Source organism: Oryctolagus cuniculus, chromosome 2, assembly GCF_964237555.1.
Source record: "Oryctolagus cuniculus chromosome 2, mOryCun1.1, whole genome shotgun sequence".
NCBI classification, from domain to species: Eukaryota; Metazoa; Chordata; class Mammalia; order Lagomorpha; family Leporidae; genus Oryctolagus; species Oryctolagus cuniculus.
Genome location: NC_091433.1, coordinates 190,168,923 through 190,191,595, shown reverse-complemented (window position 1 = coordinate 190,191,595; position 22,673 = coordinate 190,168,923). Strand labels below are relative to the sequence as shown.

At 42.1% G+C, this 22,673-nt stretch overlaps 1 pseudogene; it reads right to left on the bottom strand.

Moving 5' to 3' along the window:
- Window positions 1–6,325: 6,325 nt before the first annotated feature.
- Window positions 6,326–22,673, bottom strand: part of LOC127489925 (proteasome assembly chaperone 3 pseudogene) — a 31,562-nt pseudogene continuing 15,214 nt past the window's right edge.

Here is a 22,673-nt window from a genome sequence, read left to right as displayed (position 1 = left end):
ATGTTTTTATTTATTTATTTTTTATTTTTATTTTTTGACAGGCAGAGTGGACAGTGAGAGAGAGAGACAGAGAGAAAGGTCTTCCTTTGCCATTGGTTCACCCTCCAATGGCTGCTGCAGCCGGCGCACCACGCTGATCCGAAGCTAGGAGCCAGGTGCTTCTCCTGGTCTCCCATGGGGTGCAGGGCCCAAGCACTTGGGCCATCCTCCACTGCACTCCCTGGCCACAGCAGAGAGCTGGCCTGGAAGAGGGGCAACTGGGACAGAATCCAGCGCCCTGACTGGGATTAGAACCCGGTGTGCCGGCGCCACAAGGCAGAGGATTAGCCTAGTGAGCCACGGCGCCGGCCCGCAATATGTTTTGAAACCAAGAATTATCTGGCAAATGAAAATTAAAGCTGCAATTGAACATCATCTCAACCCCTATCATGGTTGTGAACAATAAAAAAGAGGCAGCCAGTACTGGTTAGGAGCAACAGAACTCCTGTGCACTGTGGGTGGAAATGCCCAATCGGGAAGCCATTACAAAAACAATATGGAAGTTCCTCAAAAATTAAAAGCAGGACTACCATATGATCTGCTAATCCCATTTTGAGGTATATAGTCGAAAGAAATGATATCAGGATCTCAAAGAGCTCTCTGACTTCCTGTGTTCATTGCAGCATTAGTAACCGCTTCCAATAATCCAATACGTAGATGCAACTGAAATGCTTATCAAAGGATCAATCAGTTTTTAAAATGTGGTATAAAATCACACAGTAGAATTCTATTCACCTTTAAAAAGCAAGAAATTGGCCGGCGCCGCAGCTCACTAGGCTAATCCTCCGCTTAGCGGCTCCGGCACACCGGGTTCTAGTCCCGGTCGGGGAGCCGGATTCTGTCCCGGTTGCCCCTCTTCCAGGCCAGCTCTCTGCTGTGGCCTGGGAGTGCAGCGGAGGATGGCCCAGGTGCTTGGGCCCTGCACCCCATGGGAGACCAGGAAAAGCACCTGGCTCCTGGCTCCTGCCATCGGATCAGCGCGGTGCGCCGGCCGCAGCGCGCCAGCCGCGGCGGCCATTGGAGGGTGAACCAACGGCAAAGGAAGACCTTTCTCTCTGTCTCTCTCTCTCACTGTCCACTCTGCCTGTCAAAAAAAAAAAAAAAAAAAAAAAGCAAGAAATTATGTCATTAGTAACAACCTGGATGGACCCACCCAGCATTATGCTAAATGAAATCATCCAGGCAAACAGAGAAGAATACTTTATGAAACCTATAAATACGGAACCTGAAAAAGTCAAACATTGAAGTAGAGAGTAGAGTAATGGTTACCAGAATTGAAGCGTGGTGGTGGCAGGTGGAGAAAGCTGAGATGCTGGTCCGAGGGTACCAGGATTCAGTTAGCAGAAACAACTTCTGGTGGTCACTGTGCAGCGTGATGACTGGTTAATTGTAACGTATTGTGTACTTCAAAATAGCAAACAATGGATTTCAAATGTTTTCCCAATAAAAACAATGAGTATTTGATGTCATGGGCATGTTAATCAGCCTGACTTAATCATTTAAGAAGGCAGAAATGTTTAGAAATATTCCAATGGACTCAATAATTATATATATTTATTGTTTGTTGATTAACAGAAAATAAAAGTTAAAAAATCATAGCTATAAGTCATACTGAACTATATTTAGAGGAGATATATAAATATTTTACTTGTAAAGATAGAAAGCAGAGATAAATAAGATGACTTTGAAGGCAGAAGGAAAGATGGTGGGACATCTTGGTCAAAAATGGTATAATGGAGTACAGAACTGCAGACCTCCCTGGTCAAAGCCTGACTCCATGAAGAGAAATGACTGAAAATGCTTAGAAATTCAATCCTCCAAGAGCATACAAAAATAGATGGAGTATAATTCATTATTATTCATTTTGAAGCAGATAATCTGGAAACAGATGAATCTAAAAATGATATGCAAATTTTTCTGTACAGGAAGTTTTGTAGGTGTTGGTGAAGATCCGTATGCAAAATTCTTCAAAATTCCCTTTATGTTCTCCAGTTTGGAAGGTCATCCAGGAAGTTTTTGTGAAATGTCTCCTTCAAAATAGAAGTATCTTCCCAATATAAGAGATGGAAGATGTTTGTGATCATTATTTCTCCCTTAAAATTAGAGAAGGTGGGAGCAGAAACAAATTGATCATAGCTAAGTATTTCCAGTAATAACAACAAAGTAAGATATACTTTTTCTGACAGACAGAGTGGACAGTGAGAGAGAGAAACAGGAGGAAAGGTCTTCCTTTTGCTGTTGGTTCACCCTCCAATGGACACTGCGGCCAGCGCACTGCTGCCGGCACACTGCGCTGATCCAACGCCAGGAGCCAGGTGCTTCTCCTGGTCTCCCATGCGGGTGCAGGGCCCAAGCACTTGGGCCATCCTCCGCTGCACTCCCTGGCCACAGCAGAGAGCTGGCCTGGAAGAGGGGCAACCGGGACAGAATCCAGCGCCCCGACCGGGACTAGAACCCGGTGTGCTGGCGCTGCAGGTGGAGGATTAGCCTATTGAGCTGCGGCGCCGGCCAAGATATACTTTCAAACACTTGGTTTGAGAAAGGGAAGAATGTGGAATGAAGTAGAAAAAAGGGACTCTGGGTGGTGTTTTTTTCTCCTATGGCACCTTGTTCAAACAATCATTTTCGCTCATTTTTCCCATCTCTGGCTGAGGAGGAAGAGAAATAACAGCTTATCTGAGCCTAGAGGAGTGACAGTGTCAAGATCTTGTATCTGTTGGCTATTCAGACATTGGCAGAAAAACACAATGTAAATGAAATTTCTGTCATCATAGGGAGGATACACCCTGGACTACCCAGAATAAATCCTATTGTGGTAATAAAATTAGACAAAATTAAACAGAAACCACCAATGAATCAAACCAATCACAACTGCATCTAAGGCTCCTTAAGAAGACAAAAGCATAAGCAAACAAGCACCCATGGCCTACAGTCCGCAGCAGAACTTGCCAGGGAAAACACAGCTTCCACCAAGATGGGCCAGTGGGCAGGAAGAATCTGCCAATGAAGGTGACTAGTCAATGAAGGTGACCAGACAGAGCCACATGTATGAAAGACAGGAGCAGTAAAAATCTTAGGCTACTACTAAAAAAGCTTGAAAGAAGAGAAAAATAGGAGAAGGAGGAGAAGCAGTAAGAGAGGTAGCATATGAAACAGGATAGAAGAATTTATTTTGGAAAAGGGCATATACCAAGACACAGAATAAGTATTTCCAAAAATTAATTGCTCAAAAGAGCACATTAAAAATGGAATTAAGAAGATGAGCAGATTCATGTTGAAAATTAACATCTAAAAATAGGATTCCCAAATTAATTCTCCATAGTAGGGAAAATTGAATGTCAAACAATACTACTACAGAAATAATAAACATATTTTAAAGGCTGAGGGAAACAGTAGATTCCAGTTGAAACCTAAAATTGTATTATAGGAGAGAAAATTGAGATGATCTCAGTCATTGGAAAACACTGCAGGATGACTACAATTGTGATGAAGAAGGTGGACTTGCAAGTCACACATCAAAGAAACAACATATGGACTACTGACATGCAGAAGAGGAAGTCCTGGAGTAGATAACGAGCACCCAGAGACACAGAGAAATTTGTCCTGAGATGAAAGAGCTAGGAAGTGCATTCACACCCACACGCGAGAAGGGTATACAAGAGGCTGCCTCATGGGGACCACAGCGCCAGTCTTTAGCAGCTGTTATCACTTTCTGGCAGGTTTCTTGGTCTGGTTTTCAATCTATAAAATGGGAATTTTAAGAACATCAGTTTTGGGTCAGACATTTGGCTTACTGTTTAAGAGGTCACTTGGGACACCTATATCCCATATCCAACTGCCTAAGTTTGAGTCCCAGCTTCTTCCCAATTCTGCCTTCCTGCACTAATGCAGGAGGTAATTGTTCAAGTGGTTAGGTTCATGCCATTCATGCTGGGGCTCTGGTCATGTGGGCATTTGAGCAGCCCAGTGGACAAGAGCTTGTCTGTCTCTCTTTTGCAATCTCTCAATAAATAAAAACATTTTGTTAAACCACACCATTTTCTTGGTTTGTTGTAAAGAATTCAGTGAGTTAGCATGTGTAAGGTACTTAAGTGAGAGACTGGTTCATAGACTATATGTGTATTTGCTATTGTTTGTATCTTGAACATTAGGGGATAAAATAATTCTGTAAGAAAGTAAAACAATTGCTTGTACCCCAGCTTGCCAGGAGACTATGCAGACGTGTTGACAAAGGCTTATAGTGTGAGGAACCATCTGTCTGGGAGTGTTACAGAAAAGTGGCTAGTCATTCGGGTATAAAGGGACTCCACGGGCTTTCTAAAAATTTCTAGGATATGGAGATTAGAGCTCTCTTGAAAGACCTCACTGATTAAACAACCAATTTACAGACTTAAAAAACTCAAAACTGATGAAACAGAAAGACCTAGTTTGAAAGGACTGGCAGAGAGTACTAAATATATTTCAATATAAAACTGTGAAATAATGGAGATGCTTATAGATACCAAAACTATATGTTATATTTTTAATCTTAGAAAGCAAGAAGCTTCTCCTTCATGAAGAAAAATAAGTGTGTGACTATCACGGGCCATGGGAAAAATGTTTTATGACAAATATCAGGAAGTGGGGGTGGAAGGAGAATGTGTAAGCTTCCTGTTCCCTATTTTCATAGTGGAAAGTCAAACGACTGCAGGTTTATTGGAAAAAGTTTATTTTAATAGGGAGTCAACCCTCACAGAACCAAAGGGAGCCAAAATCTTCCCAAATTATAACAAGGAAATACAAAAAAAAACCCAAAGAAATGTTTTCTATACATTTCAGTCTTTTTTTGAGTGGCTTTAAATGCACAATTCTATATGCAGGGAGTGAGACCTGCAGGGGGAAGCTGCGAGCAGTGATGCTGCGTGTGCAGGTGGTGGGAGCGCCTGGACTTTCTACGTCCTACTTTCCTTCTTACGAGGAGCCTTCAAACGGTTCATGGAAAATTCATTATCTTTTAATTCCATTCTCCCACAAACATTTTGAAGCCTCCTAATATTTATTGTATTGTTGAGAAAAATTAAAATGCAAAGACTAATACAAAAAATAAGGTAAGAAACCGATGCATATCTGTTTCCCTGGACCACTTTTTTCACATTGGCTATATCATTTCAAAACATTTTCAAAGAAAGCAAAAAAACTACAGATAAAAACAAAGTACTCCTAGCAGTTCTTTCTTTCTCCTTTCACTCTGCACTGAGACAAGCCCAGTCACTCACTATGCACCTGCTGGGCAAGGTGTTCCCACGAACAAGGTGTACATTCATATTTGGGAAATAGATTTGCAACCAGGAGATCTTTTAATATTCATGGAAATAGAATACTGCTGAAGAGTTCCCCAGGGATGTTTTTGATACCCGGCACCCTTCGTTACTCACCTCTCTTTGTAGACATGAGCACTGACTGTTTCAATCCAAATAAAATCACTCAGTTTAAAGGAAAGCATATTTCACATTGCTGTTTACTGCCAAGTAGCATCTTTAAGCTGTAGGTAAACAAATTTCCCTGCCGCCCAAATGGAAGAATTTACAGGAGAATATCAAGGACAGAAATCCATTCCAAAAGAGATCTTATAAATCCAATCAAACCATTGTCGAAAATTCTTTTTTAAAATAAGGGAGAATTCTTGTCCCCTCAAACATAATAAGGTGTTTTGCAATCATTTTGTGTTTTTGAGGACTATGTAATTTCAGTGCATTTAAGTTTGCAAGCCGTAGGAAGATAGTTTTTTTCTTCTGGATTCATTTTACTAATCTAGCAGGAAGCTAAACGGAAATCTCAAAATAAGTACAAAGAGAAAATGAGTCAATGTTATTGATGACTATCCATGTAAAAGTCTAAATACAGTGTAAAATTATAATTCTACAGTGTATTATATGTAAAATATGTATTTACAAATACATATAATATTGATACATATGGGGTTACTTTAAATACTTTATGGTAATGGGTCTTCAAAAAGTTCATGAAAATTCACATAATGAAAAATATATGCATGGAATTTAGAAGGTGGCTATTAGGAACTGGGGACAGGTGGAGTGGAGAGTTACTGCTAATGGGTACAGGATTTCTTTCTTTTTTTTTCCTGCGAGCGGTCGGGCACGGCGAGGGCTCCTGTTCCGGCGCCAGCCCTCGCGCCTGGGCACCTACCAGCGCCAGGCCGGCCCTGCGCCCGGGCCGGGGTCCGCAGCCAGGGCAAGGGCCTGCCCTCCGCCCCGCTTCAGCGTCCAAGCCACCGCAGTGCAGCCGGTCACCACCCCTGGCAGAGCCGGGTCAGCGCCTTCAAGGCGCGCAGCCCCGCCAAGCTCTTGTCTTTCGCGGCCACGGCGAGCAGCACGGCCCTGTTCCCGGCCTCCCGAGACACGAGCGCCACCAGGTTCTTCGCGAAGACGTGGAGGAGAGGCTCGTCCTGCCCGAGGAGGACCCTCGTGGTATCACGGGCCTGCTGCGGTGCCGGCCACGCTGCCGGGCTCCAGGCTGACCAGCGTGCCCATCTTCCCGAACTGGGTCACGACCACCAGGATGTGGCTGGCGAAGGCTGTGCAGACCACCTGCGTGGGGACCCCCACACCACGTCCGTCTTCTGTTTGGACACCGCCATGGGCTTGCCCTCCGTGGCTGGCTGGCTGGCGTCCGCTGGGATGCCAGTGCTGCAGGTGGCGGCTGCACCGGCGCCAGCTCCTAGGAGGCCGGTCCCTGCAGGGGAAGCGGGTGCCCAGGCCCCGTAGGCAGGGTCGTGTCCTGGGCAGAGGATTTCTTTTGTGAGTGCTGAAAATACTTTAAAATTAAATAATACACAATAAAATAAAAATGCACAATTCTGTAAAACAGTGTAAGAACATAGAATGCTATAAGTTAAAAGGGTGAGTTTTATAATATGTAAATTATCTCAGTAAAGGTATTATTTAAAAAGTTTAAGGGCTGGCACTGCGACACAGCAGGTTAAGCTGCTGCCAGTGATGCCAGCATCCTGTATGTGTGCTAGTTAGAATCCTTGCTGTTCCACTTCCAATCCAGCTCCCTGCCAATATGCCTGGGAAGGCAGCAGAAGATGGCCCAAGTGCTTGGGTCCTGCCACTCATGTGGGAGACCCCGATGGAGTTCCTGGCTCCTTGCTTTGGCCTGGCCCATCTCTAGTCATTGTGGCTATTTGGGCTGTGAACCAATGGATGAGAGATCAACCTTTCCCTCTCTTTGTCTGTCTCTCTGTCTCTGTAGCTCTGCTTTTAAAAAGAAATAATCGATATCTTTAAACGGAAACTGAAGAAATTGTGAAACTGATTCAAAAAGTCATACAGTAGAATAAATACCCACTTGTATTTGAAGCAAAGTAGAAGAATTTACCCAGAGAAAAGAAGTCAAGATCTAATGTAATAATTAAAACAGTGTGTGTGATGTTAGTTCAATAATAAAAAGTAGAATCAAGTTACAAAGTTACAATGCATAGACTCCAGAGTCAGGTTTACAACCTATATGGAAATTTGTCATATGAGAAGTGACATTTAAATCAGGCAAGAAACATTATCTGATACTTGCTACTGCAAAAAATCTGCTCTTTATATAATGTGTAGGGGAAAGCGATATCTCTGTCCCAAACCATATGAAATAAATTTACCTCAGATGATTTAAACTTAAAACCACCAACTTTTAAATCATCTACAAAGCAGATGGTAAATTAATATTATGACCTTGGGCATGACAATGAAAAATTTCTTAAAACATAATGAATATAACTCATAGTGACAAATATTGACAAAAATAGCTACCTAGAAATGGAAAAGTTTGTGAGACAAAAATAATAAAGCAATAAAGTTTTTAAAAGGGCTATGAATGACAGAAGACATTTTCTACTATTATAACCAATATATATGACTGATGGCATTGGATATCAATCGTGTATTCAATATATGTACAAAAAGCATTACTAATAAGCTGATGATGCAACAGAAAAATAATTTTCAGAAAATGAAACATGAATTTGCTAATAATACAAAGTATCATTTAGTCTTATTGATGGATAGCAAAATGCAGATTCAACATAACACATATCCAACCATCAGATTTTAAAGATAGTGCACTAACACCAAACAATGGTGAGGAATGTAGAAAGGTACCCCCTTATACATCGCTCAGATGAGAATGACTTGGTCAACCACGTTAGACAACCAGTAGTTAGAGGCTATGTTGAACAATCAGTCTGACCCAGACATTCTCCCTCCAAAGGAGTACCCTAAGATGCTCTTGCACACAGGACGCATGGATAGATACCATCATTATAGCTCATTATAGAAAACACTAGGAGTAGCTTACTTGCTCATCATTACAAAGATGATGGCAAATAATTAACATATATAATTATCTCATTTGAAGTAACATTATTACCCAGTTTAAATGAAAAGATAGCACTACATTAATACAGGCAGGTTTTTTATTTTATTTTATTTTATTTGACAGGCAGAGTGGACAGTGAAAGAGAGAGACAGAGAGAAAGGTCTTCCTTTACCGTTGGTTCACCCTCCAATGGACACTGCAGCTGGCGCAGTGCAGCTGGTGCAGTGTGGCCAGAGCAGTGGGGCCGGCGCACTGCGCTGATCCAAAGCCAGAAGCCAGGTGCTTCTCCTGGTCTCCCCTGCGGGTGCAGGGCCAAGGACTTGGGCCATCCTCCACTGCCCTCCTGGGCTACAGCAGACAGCTGGCCTGGAAGAGGGGCAACCGGGACAGAATCCGGCGCCCCGACCGGGACTAGAACCCTATGTGCCGGCGCCGCAGGTGGAGGATTAGACTATTGAGCTGCGGCACTGGCTCAGGTAGGTTTACTAATACAAATATTTTATTTATTCTCTTGCAATACTTTTATTGACTTTAGGATTTGAATTATATTAAAAGGATTATAGGATCATGGAATATCTATCCCTCTGATATTAGGGATTTGTGCTTGCTTTATTTATTTGTCTTTAACAACCTTGTTTAAAATTTGTTAATCACAAAAAATAATTTTGATATTTTATCTTTTTAACTTTTTCTGCTATGTCTTTGAATTCTGATTTTATTTTTTATTGTACTTCCTTCTAGGGAAATTGATTTTAGATGTTCTTAGTGAGAAGTATAAAAATTATGTTTATTCCTCCTCTCTCAAATCATACAGAAGACACAATTGGAAAAAAGTCATCAAAAATCTGGAAGAAGCATGTCACAGAGAAGGATATTTAAATTGACAAATATACACATGACAATCTGATCAATATCTCAAGTGTTCAAATTTACTCTTTAAATCTACAATTAGACATCACTAATTGAAAGGACACCATTAACTTAAGAAAGGAAAATAGCAAATAAAAGAAAAACAAACCAACAAAGATCCTACCAACAATGAGTGGTGAAGATGTGGAGTAACCTGCATCACTGGTATAGAAAAGTGAGTTTGCATTATTAATTCATAAAATCTTGTAATGTCTACTAAAACCTTATACTATCTGCTGAAAGAAAGCATATTCATATCTTTTGAATGAGTGCAAAAGAAGCAGCCATAGAGACTCATATATAGCAAAAGATAAGCAGTAGAAAACAGAAACATTTTTCATAAGAGCTTCAAAATGGAAATGACACAGCTATGCTTGTATGGTACATGGACTAATTGTTATAAAATTACACAGCAGGATGCTAGAGATGTCAGGGATGAAACTACCAAGTTAAATGAAAAATACTGACACAACTGGATGCATAGAGTAAGGCTTAATTTACATTGATTTCCAGAAATGAGGCAAATCTATGTGAACTGAAATAAGAATAGAGGTTATGTAGGAAAGGGGAACGTAATGACTATAATGGAGCAAGTTGGATATTCCTGGGTCTTGCTAATACTTCCTATACTAATTTATGTGATTATTAACATGATTCCATGTTAACACATGTTAAAAATCACATAATGGTGATTTTCCCACTTTACTGCCCTTGCTCCCAACTTCCCTCTTCCTGAAATTCTTATTTTCTTTTAATTTTTGTAGTGACCTATTTTCAATTTACTTTATAATCATAAACTTAACCCTCCAATGAATAAAGAATTCAACAAGTAAGTAGAAAAATCACAGTTCCTCAGGAGGATAGACATGGGCTATAAACAGTAATAAAACCTCAAAATGTCGGGTTTGCCCATATACATTGCATTGTTTTATACTGTGTATATTAGTTACCAAAAATCAGAGAAAATATACGATATTTACTTTTGAGGGACTGGCTTATTTCAATAATTATAATGGTCTCCAGTTGCATCTATCTTATTGTGAAAGATAGGATTTCATTTTTTTAATGGCTGAGTAGTAGTCCATTATGTATATAAACTGCATTTTCTGTATCTAGTCATCAGTTGACTAGATTTGGGTTGAGTCCATATCTTAGCTATTGTGAGTTAGCTACTATAAACGTGGTGGTACAGATACCTCTCTGATACACTTACATCATTTCCTTTGGGTAAATTCCCAGGAGTGGAATGGCAGGCCATATGGTAGATCTATTTTCAGATTTCTGAGGAATCTCCATACTGTCTGCCATAATGGTCTGTTGTAGTTTACAGTCCCACCACAGTGTATTAGAGTACCTTTTCCCTCATATCCTTGCCAGTGTGTTTTGATTTTTGGGTGACAGCCATTCTAACAGAGGTGATGTGAAACTCCATTGTGGTTTTTATTTGTTTTTCCCTGATGGCTAGTGATCCGGAGCATCCTTTTATGTGTCTACTGGCCATTTGTATTTCATTTTTTGAGAAATGCCTGCGATTCTTAACTGGATTGTTTGTTTTGTTGTTGTTGTTGAGGTTCTTGAGGTTATTGAGCTCCTTATATATTCTATTTATTTACCCTTTATTAGATGTACAGTTTGCAAATATTTTCTGCCATTCTATTGGTTGCCTTTTGACTTTGTGGAGTGCTTCCTTTGCTGTACAAGATTCTTAGCTTGATAAAATCCCATTTGTCTATTTTTTCCTTTATTGACTGTACTGCTGGTGTTTTATCCAAGAAGTCCTTACCCATGCCAACGTCTTGCAGCATGTCCTGTGTTTTCTCTAGTAACTTGATGGTTTCGGGTCTTAGATTTAGATCCCTGATTCATTGTGAGTGGAGTTTTATGTATGGTATACAGAAGGGGTCTTGCTACATTCTCTTGCATGCAGTGATCCAATTTTCCCAACATCATTTGTTGAAAAGACTACCCTTTCTTCAGGGATTGATTTTAGTTCATTTGTCAAATATTAGTTGGTTGTAGATGCATGGATTAATTTCTGGGTTCTCAAATATGTTCCATTGGTAAAAGCTATATAAATCACCTTTACACATATGCTCCTGGATGATTCCATAGGCATAGGGAAACGTGTAAATTGAGACCCCCCCCCAAGACTTTTTTTTTTAATTTTTTTTTTTGACAGGCAGAGTGGACAGTGAGAGAGAGAGAGAGAGAGAAAGGTCTTCGTTTTTGCAGTTGGTTCACCCTCCAATGGCCGCCGCTATCACACTGATCCAAAGCCAGGAGCCAGGTGCCTCTCCTGGTCTCCCATGCAGGTGCAGGGCCCAAGGACTTGGGCCTGAGACCCCAAGACTTTAATATGGCCAAGGCTCCCAGCTTGATATGAACCTTTTGACTCAAAATTGTGTGTTCATCTCAATACCCTGTGACTGTCTCACAGTTCTTCATTTCCTGATGGGAAAACTTCCGTCCTTGGAAACTGTGCAACTAATGGGTGCCATATGCATACACGTGGGGTCCTCAGAGGCCACAGCCCATCCTGCAGCTGCAGTAGGGCAATAAATGTTCAGTGCTGTAAAGAGTTAAATTCTAAGACGGCTTGAGATGCAGGAGTTCAAAGCCCTTGCCAATAACTCTGTATAATGTGCAGCGTTTTAAAAGCAAAATTACAACATGTTAGAAAGTGAATGAGGAAATTACTGGTGATGTCATCAAAGTAATAACTAGTAATGAACATTTACTCGAGGGGATTGCCTGATGCCACACTGACAGGAACAACGGATCTGCCTTCTGCAAATGTTTCTGGGTTATTTACAAGGCATCTTGAAAGTTGTAAAAGCATAATGTAAGAAAATGATAGATCAAAGTTCAAACACAATGAAGGGATGACAGAAAGGAAAATGTTCTCTTGGTTGTGTAATGGGTATTTTGACAAGAGTTTGAAGGTCTTTGCTAAGGGGTAACAACAAGCACATATTTAAATGATTACATTCTCTTACCCACTACAATAAATAAATAAATAACATTTAAAACATGTTTTTATGTCCACAAAGGAGTTTGAAATAGAATGGTCATTACTTTTGATGTGACATTGGCTGTTCTGGATGAAGCAATTCTATTGGCACAGTCCTTCAGTAGTTCACTTACTACTTAATGATGTAATACTGAGCTTTCTGCTTGTCCCTGCCTCTTCTGCCCAGGTTTTTGCATCCCACTGCCCATCAACATGTTCCCCTGAGGGTGAGAAGCACGAAGAACTTGAATTCTCAGCAGTCAGTAAGAACTGGCACGGTAGGCAGCAGATAGAAAAGTGCTGCATTAGTGGCTGGAAAGGAAAAGAAAAAAAAGCTATCTAAAATGTTGGTGGAATATCAATATTTAGTTCATTGATAGAAATTTTTATTTAGACATCGAGTCTATACTCCACTTGTACAACTGGCTGATGTTTCTGTTGGCCATAAATGCTCAATGAGGTAACAGCTCTGTGAAACTGTCTAAAACTCATGATGGCCACCCACAGAAGCTGGGTGAAATGTAGCCAACATGTAGTCACATGTCACTGCGAAACATGGCCAAGAAAGATATAGAAAGGCATACTATCTAAGCTCGGATCAGAGATGCAAGGGCAGAGCCTACCTGAAGAGAAAGCAGGTGTTGATGAACCATGGAGGTCAGGAACGAGGCTGGCTTCACAGTGCCAGAGTCCATGACTAAATGGACTCCATGCTTAGTAGAACGCTTTGCTGTTGCCACCTTGGATTTAAATCATTGCTGAATTTATGCTTTGAAAGTCAGATGCAGCAACTGAACATGCTTCTGAACAGATATGCACGGTAAGTGTGCCTGCCTTTCTCTGCCACTCCATTCCTGTATCATGTTCAAGATGCCTTTTTAGTGTAGAATTCCAATGGATTTGTTTTGAATCTCAGATTGTTTGGGGTTTTGTAATGTTTTCACATACCTAATGAGGCATGTTGGGGATGGGACTCAGGTCTCAACATGAAATTATACACATGGCCTGCAGGTAACTTTATACAATACTTTAAATAATTTTGCATGTGTAACAAAGTTTCGCAATGTTGAATTTTCCCTTTGTGTAGTCCTGTGGGGACTCAAAAAGTTTCAGCTTTTGGAGAACAGATTTTGGATTTTCAGGTTAGGGATGCTCACTCTGAATGATGAAAGTGATAAAATGGAAGGGAAGAGGAAGACAGGGTAGTCTACAGTTCCCTTTCTTTCAGTTCTTCCTTCCATTCAGTAAGTCAAAGGTGCTGAGTGGGTAGAATGCGCATGTATCAAGCAGAGAAATTAAAGAAACACACACAGCCCAAACCAAAAGTCAGTAGAGTCTGCTTTGTGCCTGTTTCCTCTGTTCTGATGAGCATGTGCATAGCAGGACCTACAAAATAGGAATTGTCAGTTTACTGATGCTGTATAAGAGTTAAGTGCTGTTACACTTAATATGTAAAACTTGCGCTGTACAAGCTGAATGTTCCTTTACTGGGAATGGCATCAAATAATGAATAAAAAACACGGAGAGCACTTCAGAGACCAAAGAAGAGACAAACGCTTATATGTGGCCCTTTTCTCTCTACTTTTCACATGAAGGGGCCCATGTCTTCCATTCAGTAACCATCCAGATCAGGAGCAAGACGGGTTGTGGAGGACTTGGTGGCCGAGGCGAGGGACTCAGGGGAGGCAGTGGCCTGCAGAGCTGTGCCCATGCATGGAAGCACTGACCCGAATCAGATCCTCTACAGTTTTCTCTGCACCCCCACATAGTGGGTTCCAGTCACTTTTCTTACTCCATCCTTTACGGAAAATAAAGTTGAAAAATAATAAAACTCTAAATAACATTTTAGAGAGGGAGAAATTGTATCTTAACCTTTCTGACATGCTCACTCCTTAATTTCAAGGGAGGGTTCTCTCTCCCCTTAGCTTCTAGATTCCAACCTCTGGTGCACTGCAGATGGGATTTTCCAAAAACCTGGTCCTCAGCTCAAACCTCAGCACATCGGCCGCTGTGACTCAGTTGCTCAGCTCTGAGCCGGAAGGTTCTCTGTGAGCTCCTGGGCCTGGGCAAAGCTTGCTGGAGCAGCCCCTTGCTGCCCACCCCTCAGCCAGGGAAGAGAGAACTGACAGGTTTGTGGGGAGGCAGCCCCTGCCCTTCCCTTTCCCACCCCTCACGGTACCAACCTCTGGCACCACCATAAGGGCCGGAGGATTAAATGTCAATTTCCTCAAAATTACTTTTTGCTGAGGGTATTCTACATGTGGTTTCTTCTCTTAGAATAGTAATACATGAGTGGAATGAATAGAAAGAGGGTTTATAAATCATTTACTAGGAGCTCAGATTTTATGAAATCAATCATTGAAGGGTTGCCTTCCCAGCAAAGGAGAGCAGTCAGGCCCTGAGGAGGTAATGCTGGGGCCTACAGGCAGCGGTGGCAGAAGGGATGGGGCCTTTCTCATTGCTTTGGAGGGCAGGGCTTTGGAAAGTAGCAATCCAAAATCAGCCAGCATTTGGATGCTTTCTGTCTCTGAATTCTTTGAAAGGGGGGAAACTCTGCTGTTATCCCACAAGGACTTGATACCTGGACGGGCAGTGGGTTGGATAGCTTGGTTTGTTTATTAGTTCCAGGGCTTTGTCTAACTCCCTAAGCCTCAGTTTTCCTCATCTGCTCACCCAGCATATACATACAGACATGGTGAAATACTACTCAGCTGTGAAAAGAAGGGAAAACTGTCTTTCACAATAAAATGGTTGTGACTGGAGGAGGCCATTATGCTTAGAGAAATAAGCTGATCCTAATGTCTCTGCCGGGTTTTTGAAATATCAAAAAGATGGGGTGGGTGGGTGTTTAGGGCAGTGCCTACATTGCCTGGGACACTCATCCTACATTGAGTGCTGGCTACTGGGCTTCCAATTCTCTTCATGTGCACCCTGGGGAACAGCAGTTGAGGGCTCAAGTCCATGGGTCCCTGCCAACTAAATGGGAGACCCGATTGAATTCTTGTCTCCTGGTTTAGGCTGGCCCAACCCTCGTACTGCAGGCATTTGGGGAGTGAACCGGCTGATGGAAAATCTTTCTCTCTCTCTTTCTTTCTCTTTCAAATAAAATGAAAATAAATGAATAAACTTTAAAAAGAATGATGTCTATCAAAACACTTGAAAAAGTCTATAACATTGTTACATAGGGAAGAGAAGGGAAACCCAAATCATCAAATAGTTCTCACAAGTGATTGGCATGCTAACTATATTATCCCCTAATTCTCATCATGACCCTGAGAAGCTTAGACTGTTATCTCTCGCTTGGGATGAAAAAACAGATTTGGAGGGAAGAAGACCAGCTAACACTTGCCTGCTCCCTGCTGTGAGGACGGCAGGAGCCGGCAACCAGGAGAGGACCTGCGCCAGGCAGGAATCTGCACTCCCTGCTCATGCCCAGTTGCCCTGCTCCTGTTCTTGTGCTGGTTGCTTGAGAACACCCCACCTCATTCCCTCCAAGTGCATACAGTGTTTCTGTTCTGAAATGGTGCATCCCAAGTTATGTACAGTATTGGTGTAGACCCAGACTCTGTCTCCCACAATGAGAAGACACAGAGGGATATAAAAGAATTTGGGGAGCTAAGAGACAGTGGGGCTGTGAGCTACCTGACTAAATCACACACTGCGCCTTATTCTCAGAAGCTGAACGTGACAGAGTTTTCCTCCTGTAGACCTCACTCTCTTGTCGCCAACACCCGGTGACAAGCAGTTCTTTCAGGAGACTTTATGATGCTGGGGAATGAGACACTGATAGCCTTACAAAAAGGCACACACTGTGAGCTAGGCTTTGGTAATCCCCTAAAATAGTCAAAGTCCTGGTAGGCTTAAATCCTAAGTGATTTTACGCAAGGCAGCAGCTCCACGTCCTCCTCGGAGAATTTTAGCGGAACTCTGGCCCAGTAACCAGGCGATGATGGAGAATGCTTTCGCAGTGGTGACTAGGCCAGCAGCCCATGATAAAGGCACCATGGCAGGGGGCGGGGCAGCAGCTGCACCACCCTGCTCCTGCCAGGACCCTTTCGCAGCACACAGAGGCAGCAGGCAGGTAGCTGAAGGTAGCATCTGCTCTCAGGTGGTCCTTACAGTACCTGGGGAAGACGCTTCTGGGTATGAAGAGGGCAGCAGAATCAGCGAGGTCCTTTCCAGTAACAGCTGATGTGGACTGAGACTTACAAGTCAGCAAATGGGTGCATCTTGCCACAGTGCTCAAGAGCTGGCCTACCCTGCCTATTCCTTAGGCTTGCGCCTGTGGCTGCCTCCTGTGCAGTTCTGGGAACCCAAGTCAATGGCTCAGTCCCAACAAGTTGCTGTACACTTCAGTGCCTGTCTTCCCTTCCTAAATATCTGGTGGTATTCTGCAGAGCAAAGATAAAACAAGCAGTTACTGCTGTCCGGATAGTGCAGAAGGGATAATTTGCATTGAATGCAGTACTGATTCTTTCTCTTCTTTAAAGTTTATTAATTTTCAATTCCTTGAAAAGTGGAAGGACAGAGTACGAGGGGGAGAAACAGAGAGAGAGAGTGAGAGAGAGAGGGGAGAGAGAGAGAGAGAGAGAGCGGGAAAGAGAGATCTTGCATCCACTGGTTCATTCCAGACCAAAGCAAGGAGCCTGGAACTCTTATCTCTGATATGAGATGTGATCACGAGAAGTAGTGGTTTTCCCTCTGGGCCACACTGCCTGCCACAGAGTGCTATATTCTTTTTTAAGATTTATTTATTTATTTGAAAGACAAGAGAGATGCTCCATTTGCTTGTCTACTCCCCAGATGGCCTCAAGAGTTGGGGCTGGACCAGGTCAAAGCTAGGAGTCTGGAACTCACCTGGATCTCCCATGTGGACAGCAGGATCCCGGGCACTTGGGCCATCCTCCACTGCCTTCCCAGGCATGCCAGCAGGGAGCTGCATCAGCAGTGAAACAGCTGGGACTCAAAGCAGCGCTCCCATGGGATGCCAGCATCATGGGTGGTAACTCAACCTGCTGAGCCACAACACCAGCACCAGTGCTATGTTCTTGATCATAACCATAATGTTGCAGGAGAGGCTGGGTTTGAAGATGGTTGGGATTGAATTCAAATCCTACCTTTGTCATTTACAGTACCTAAACTCATCCTTCTCATCTATGAATTGGGGAACCGTAATACTGACCACCCTGGGTGACTGTGAAAGACAGATAAGGTGAGGGATGTGAGCTGCAGAATCTCCAGGGGTTGGTGGACCCCTCTGCTCACAGTGTACTTTCAGAAATGTGACCTAGGCACCCCCCCATGAATACTGCTCTCTACTCAGCCGCAAGGTTGTGCTTTAGACTTTACCATTGCTTTTCTGATCTATTGCAATAGACTTTTACTCTGTCTTCCTGACCTAATTCTTGCCTTGACAAATCCACTCTTCACTTCCACAAGGAATCATTTTCTAAGTCTCTAATGCATCAGCCCCTCAAGAGCTCAGAAATTCCCAGGACCCTGGACCCTCTCCCAGTGTTCACAGAATATTGTCAGGTCTCCTTATTAGAGAGTTCAGCAGTATGACATCATTCTATGTCTCTAGCCTCACCTCATAAATATGCATACTGACTGCCTACTGCTTTCTATACAGGGAAACAATCAAAGGCCTCTGAGGCCTGCCTGGAATGCTCCCATCCACCCACAATTTCTGCTGACTCTCACCACCCACTCGTTATTTATTCAGCAAACATTCACTGGATGATGCCCTGTGTGAGACATCAAGGTGCAGGGGTTCTTTCCTCTGTGAGGCTTCCCTTACAAACTCCCTTTTCCAAGCTTTCCAATCATTGGGACATGATTTAATTATAGCATACATTGAACAATATTAATGTCAAATGCCCTTTTGTCTTTTTTCCCCACTGTGTTTGCAGCATACATGTTGGAAAAGCTATCACGTGGTATAGTATCAAGCACAGCATAGATGATTTTTATTTTCTGGATCATTATGAAGCCATTCTTTGATATTCTAAGGAGTCAATAGTTTCCCTATTCCTGACTTATACCTAAAGATAGTGATTTTGATGATGCATTGATAATTATTCTCAGATTTATTGGGATCTTTAATGATTATCAACTCAGAATGAGATGATGATTCAATGTTTCAGTGGCAGGGATAAGACTGGGCCTGCAGAAGACAGAAGGAATCTGAATTTCCTACCTACATCTTCCTTAGACAGAGTCAAAGCATGGTGGCCTAGAGAAATGGCTTCCATAGCCTATGCAGGAGGACTCCCCACTCCAAACTCCTAATTGCTGGTAGAGATATTTGGAGATGAACTGCAGCTACCCATCCATTCATGGATCAATTCAGTTGCATGGAGTCACCTTTACCAAGGTCATACTTGTTCCAGAGTGAAACAAATCAAATGACTTATTAAGGCAAGGGAAATGCAGACCAGCCAGTTGAGCCATTTAAACACATTGTAAGGTAAACTCTGACCATTTTAGATCCCGGTTCTCCATAGGACTGGCTGATACTGTGCCTGCATGTCAGTCAACTTTTCCCTTTGTCCAGTGCTGCATTTTATGCCTCCTTCCTATGGGGATTGGATACAAGGGTGCTTTAGCAAACCCTCTGAACTTTGCACTTCATCTCAGAGCCTGAAATCCTGGGAAACTCAAATAGTGTTCCTGATGTAATTAGGGTGGGATTTGGGGTCTGGATTACTCGCAACCCAGCTGGTCATTAAGATACGGTCACTTGTGGTTGGTAAAGCACATGTAGTTCTACACTGAGTAGCTTCCACTTGCTAAAACTTTTCCTGCAGGTAAACTGGAATTCTAGACCAGTAAAAAGGAATATATGAGCTGATGCAATTCACCAGGTATTTGAAAATCATGGGAGGAAGAGGGACTATAAGGGCAGCAAGACTGTATGGCCATTGTTAAACTCTATCACAGATTTAGAAAATAATAAAAATAAACTTAGAGTAATTAGGAAGCCAAGAGTAAGAGCCAGAGCCTGCCTCTGTAGTACTGCAGGAAATGATTCCTGTCTCCTACAGCAGCAGGACAGAGAAAGCTGGGTAGCAGCCCACAACTTAATCATAATGATAGCTAAGCTGTGAAAAACAAACTCTTAATGTAGGTCTGTTATGCCTAGGTAGAGGCTCCAACTGAAAAGTACATGGATTCTGACACAAGCCATGAAAACATGTACATAGATAATTTGAAATGGCTATAAGCCCCAAACCTCTGAGAGTTCAAGAGTGCTCTCCCCTTTGTTTTAACCTACCTAGAGGTCACTCCCATATAGCAGTTTCTTCACTCAAGATCTGTTCCTGCCTTGCCTCCTGGTCAATAGCCCAATAACTATGTAAACTGCAGCATAACCAGCCAAAAATGCACTGGCCTTAGTGAAGGAGGAAAGGGATTGTATCAGAGGACCTGGATGAGCTACTAACACAGACCAGCAGGAGCTAGGGGAGCAGGCGTAGGACTGACCAAGGAAGTTATCTACTAGTGGTGTAGGTTTGGGGGCACTCTCTTAAGAAACAAACTTAACATGTTGCCAAAACCCTGAGAGATGGTGCAATTTTGTTCTTAGTGTCATGAAAACTAGCTCCTAGAAGCACAGAAACAATGATGCCCAGAGTAAGGGAGTTCTAAATGCCACAAAAATTGCGTCTGATAGTGGAGAAAGAGGTGAAAAGGCTGAGGAGCGGATATGCTGCAGGGGTATCTAATGTGTCAAAAGCTGACCACGTGACCGTATGTTATAGAAAATCCCGAGGAAATGAGGCATGTGCTGGTGAGAGAGGCACCAGCATCTCCAAGTAGTTCACCAGCAGCTCTCTCTGTTGACAGTAGCAGAGGACCTTACTCAGCAAAGTTCACTGACAGCAATGCGGGCGAGAGAATACCTACTGAGGCCTGGTGGTGGCGCTTCATCAACAAAATCCAGGTTAACGCAATTATTGTAATAAGTGCCAAGGCTGTAGTGGCAGGCAAGGTGGCCTTCCCCACAGAGAGTACTAGATAACAGTACACAGCATCCCAGGGTCAAAATAGATGAAAATCCTGTAAGGATAATACTCAGTTTGGACCATTAAGAAAATTAAGAATGGCTGATCTAGTGGCTGAAAGTAGTTGGCTCTATTCAAAAAAATTATAATCTCTGCTTCTGGACATGAGCCAGTTTTTATACAAAGGACCCATGTGGAAAAAAGGAGGGGAAAGGATGAAGAAGTCTGCAAAATGGCTGAGCACTGCTTGGGATTTATTATAATGACTTCCCCAGTATTTCACCAAAGGCACCACTAGGCATTTTCTTGGATAACTTTATATTGAGCACAAAAGAAAACTCAAATTGACATTGGTGCAACAAACTCAAAAGCCATCACAGCCCCAGTGTTGGAGTACACAGAGCCCTGGACGATTTCCAACCAACAGTGGGTCCATGTCTGTGCATTTTTCCAAGAACCTTTTGAAACAATTTCCCCTGACAAGCTAAAAATGACATAGAAGATATAGTGCCACATTCCAGGGGATGTGAAGCAAATTTCATGTATGAGAATCTAAATGATGCATGGAGAGTACTTCCTCTCATATCCCCACTCATTTCATCTCTCTGGGTTCTACAGAACAGAAACCAGATGAAACTTGGAGGAAGAGAATATATGACCACAGACTCTACCCACATATAAGACAACCGCAGTTGCAGCCTCCATTCCAGATTAGGTAATTTTGATATAGCAGATTAACATATTTTCAGTACACTCAGCATAATGTTTTCCAAATTCCTAACAGGGATCACTTTTCAGTTAAAATTTAAACACCTAAGAATAATTGTGCGTTAATTACAGAGTTCAACCAATAGTACCAGAACAAAAAAATACTAAAATGGATAAAGTATTACATTGTACATCAACAGTCAGGACAAGAGCTAATCAAGTCACTGTTTCTCATAGTGTCCATTTCACTTCAACAGGTTTCCCCTTTGGTGCTCAGTTAGTTGTCGCTGATCAGGGAGAACATATGATATTTGTCCCTTTGGGACTGGCTTAATTCACTCAGCATGATGTTTTCCAGATTCCTCCATCTTCATATGTTCTCCCTGATCGGGAGATTTTTTTGTTTGTTTGTTCTACTTAATACTTTTGGTTGAATACTGTAATCAATACACAATTCTTCTTAAGTGTTGAAACTTAATTGAAAAGTGATCTCTATTAAATATAATAGTGGGAATAAGAGAGGGAAGAGATGTGCGATTAGGGACATGCTCAAGCTGACTTGCTCCAAACGGTAGAGTTAGAAACATACCAGGGGATTCCAATTCAATCCCATCGAGGTGGCATGTACCAATGCCATCTCACTAGTCCAAGTGATCAATTTCTGTTCACAATTGATCATAATGATAGGACTAAGAGCCAAAGGGATCACATAAACAAGACTAGTGTCTGCAAATACTAACTGATAGAATCAAAAAGGGAGAGAATGATCCAACATGGGAAGTGAGATACACAGCAGACTCATAGAATGGTAGATGTCCTAAACAGCATTCTGGCCTCAGAATCAGCCCTTAAGGCATGTGGATCCGGCTGAAAAGCCCATGAGAGTATTTCAGGCATGGAAAGCCAAGACACTCTGGCAAAAAAAAAAAAAAAAAAAAAAAAAAAGAAAAAATGACCTAAATGAAAGATCTCTGCTAGTGAGATCCCAGTGGAAAGAACAGGTCATCAAAGAAGGAGGTACCTTTCTCTGAAGGCAGGAGAGAACTTCCACTCTGACTACGACCTTGTCTAAATATGATCAGAGTCAGTGAACTCAAAAGGCTTCCATAGCCTTGGAAACTCATGACAAGAGCCTAAGGTGATTACTGATGCCATAAACAAGAGTGTCAATTTGTTAAGTCAACAACAGGAGTCACTGTTCACTTACTCCTTATGTAGGATCTCTGTCCTTAATGTGCTGTACATTGTGATTTAATGCTATAACTAGTACTCAAACAGTATTGTTCACTTTGTGTTTCTATGTGGGTGCAAACTGTTGAAATCTTTACTTAATATATGCTAAACTGATCTTCTGTATATAAAGAGAATTGAAAATGAATCTTGATGTGAATGGAAGGGGAGAGGGAGCAGGAAAGGGGAGGGTTGCAGGTGGGAGGGAAGTAATGGGGGGGAAGCCATTGTAATCCATAAGCTGTACTTTGGAAATTTATATTCATTAAATAGAAGTTAAAAAAAACATATTTTCAGTACAAGGTTTGTGACCATAGATATCAGTCATTGTTTTCTATCCCTAACAGAAAAGAAGATAAAGAAGGGGCAGAACTGTAGGTTCACAACTCTATCACAAGGTGATA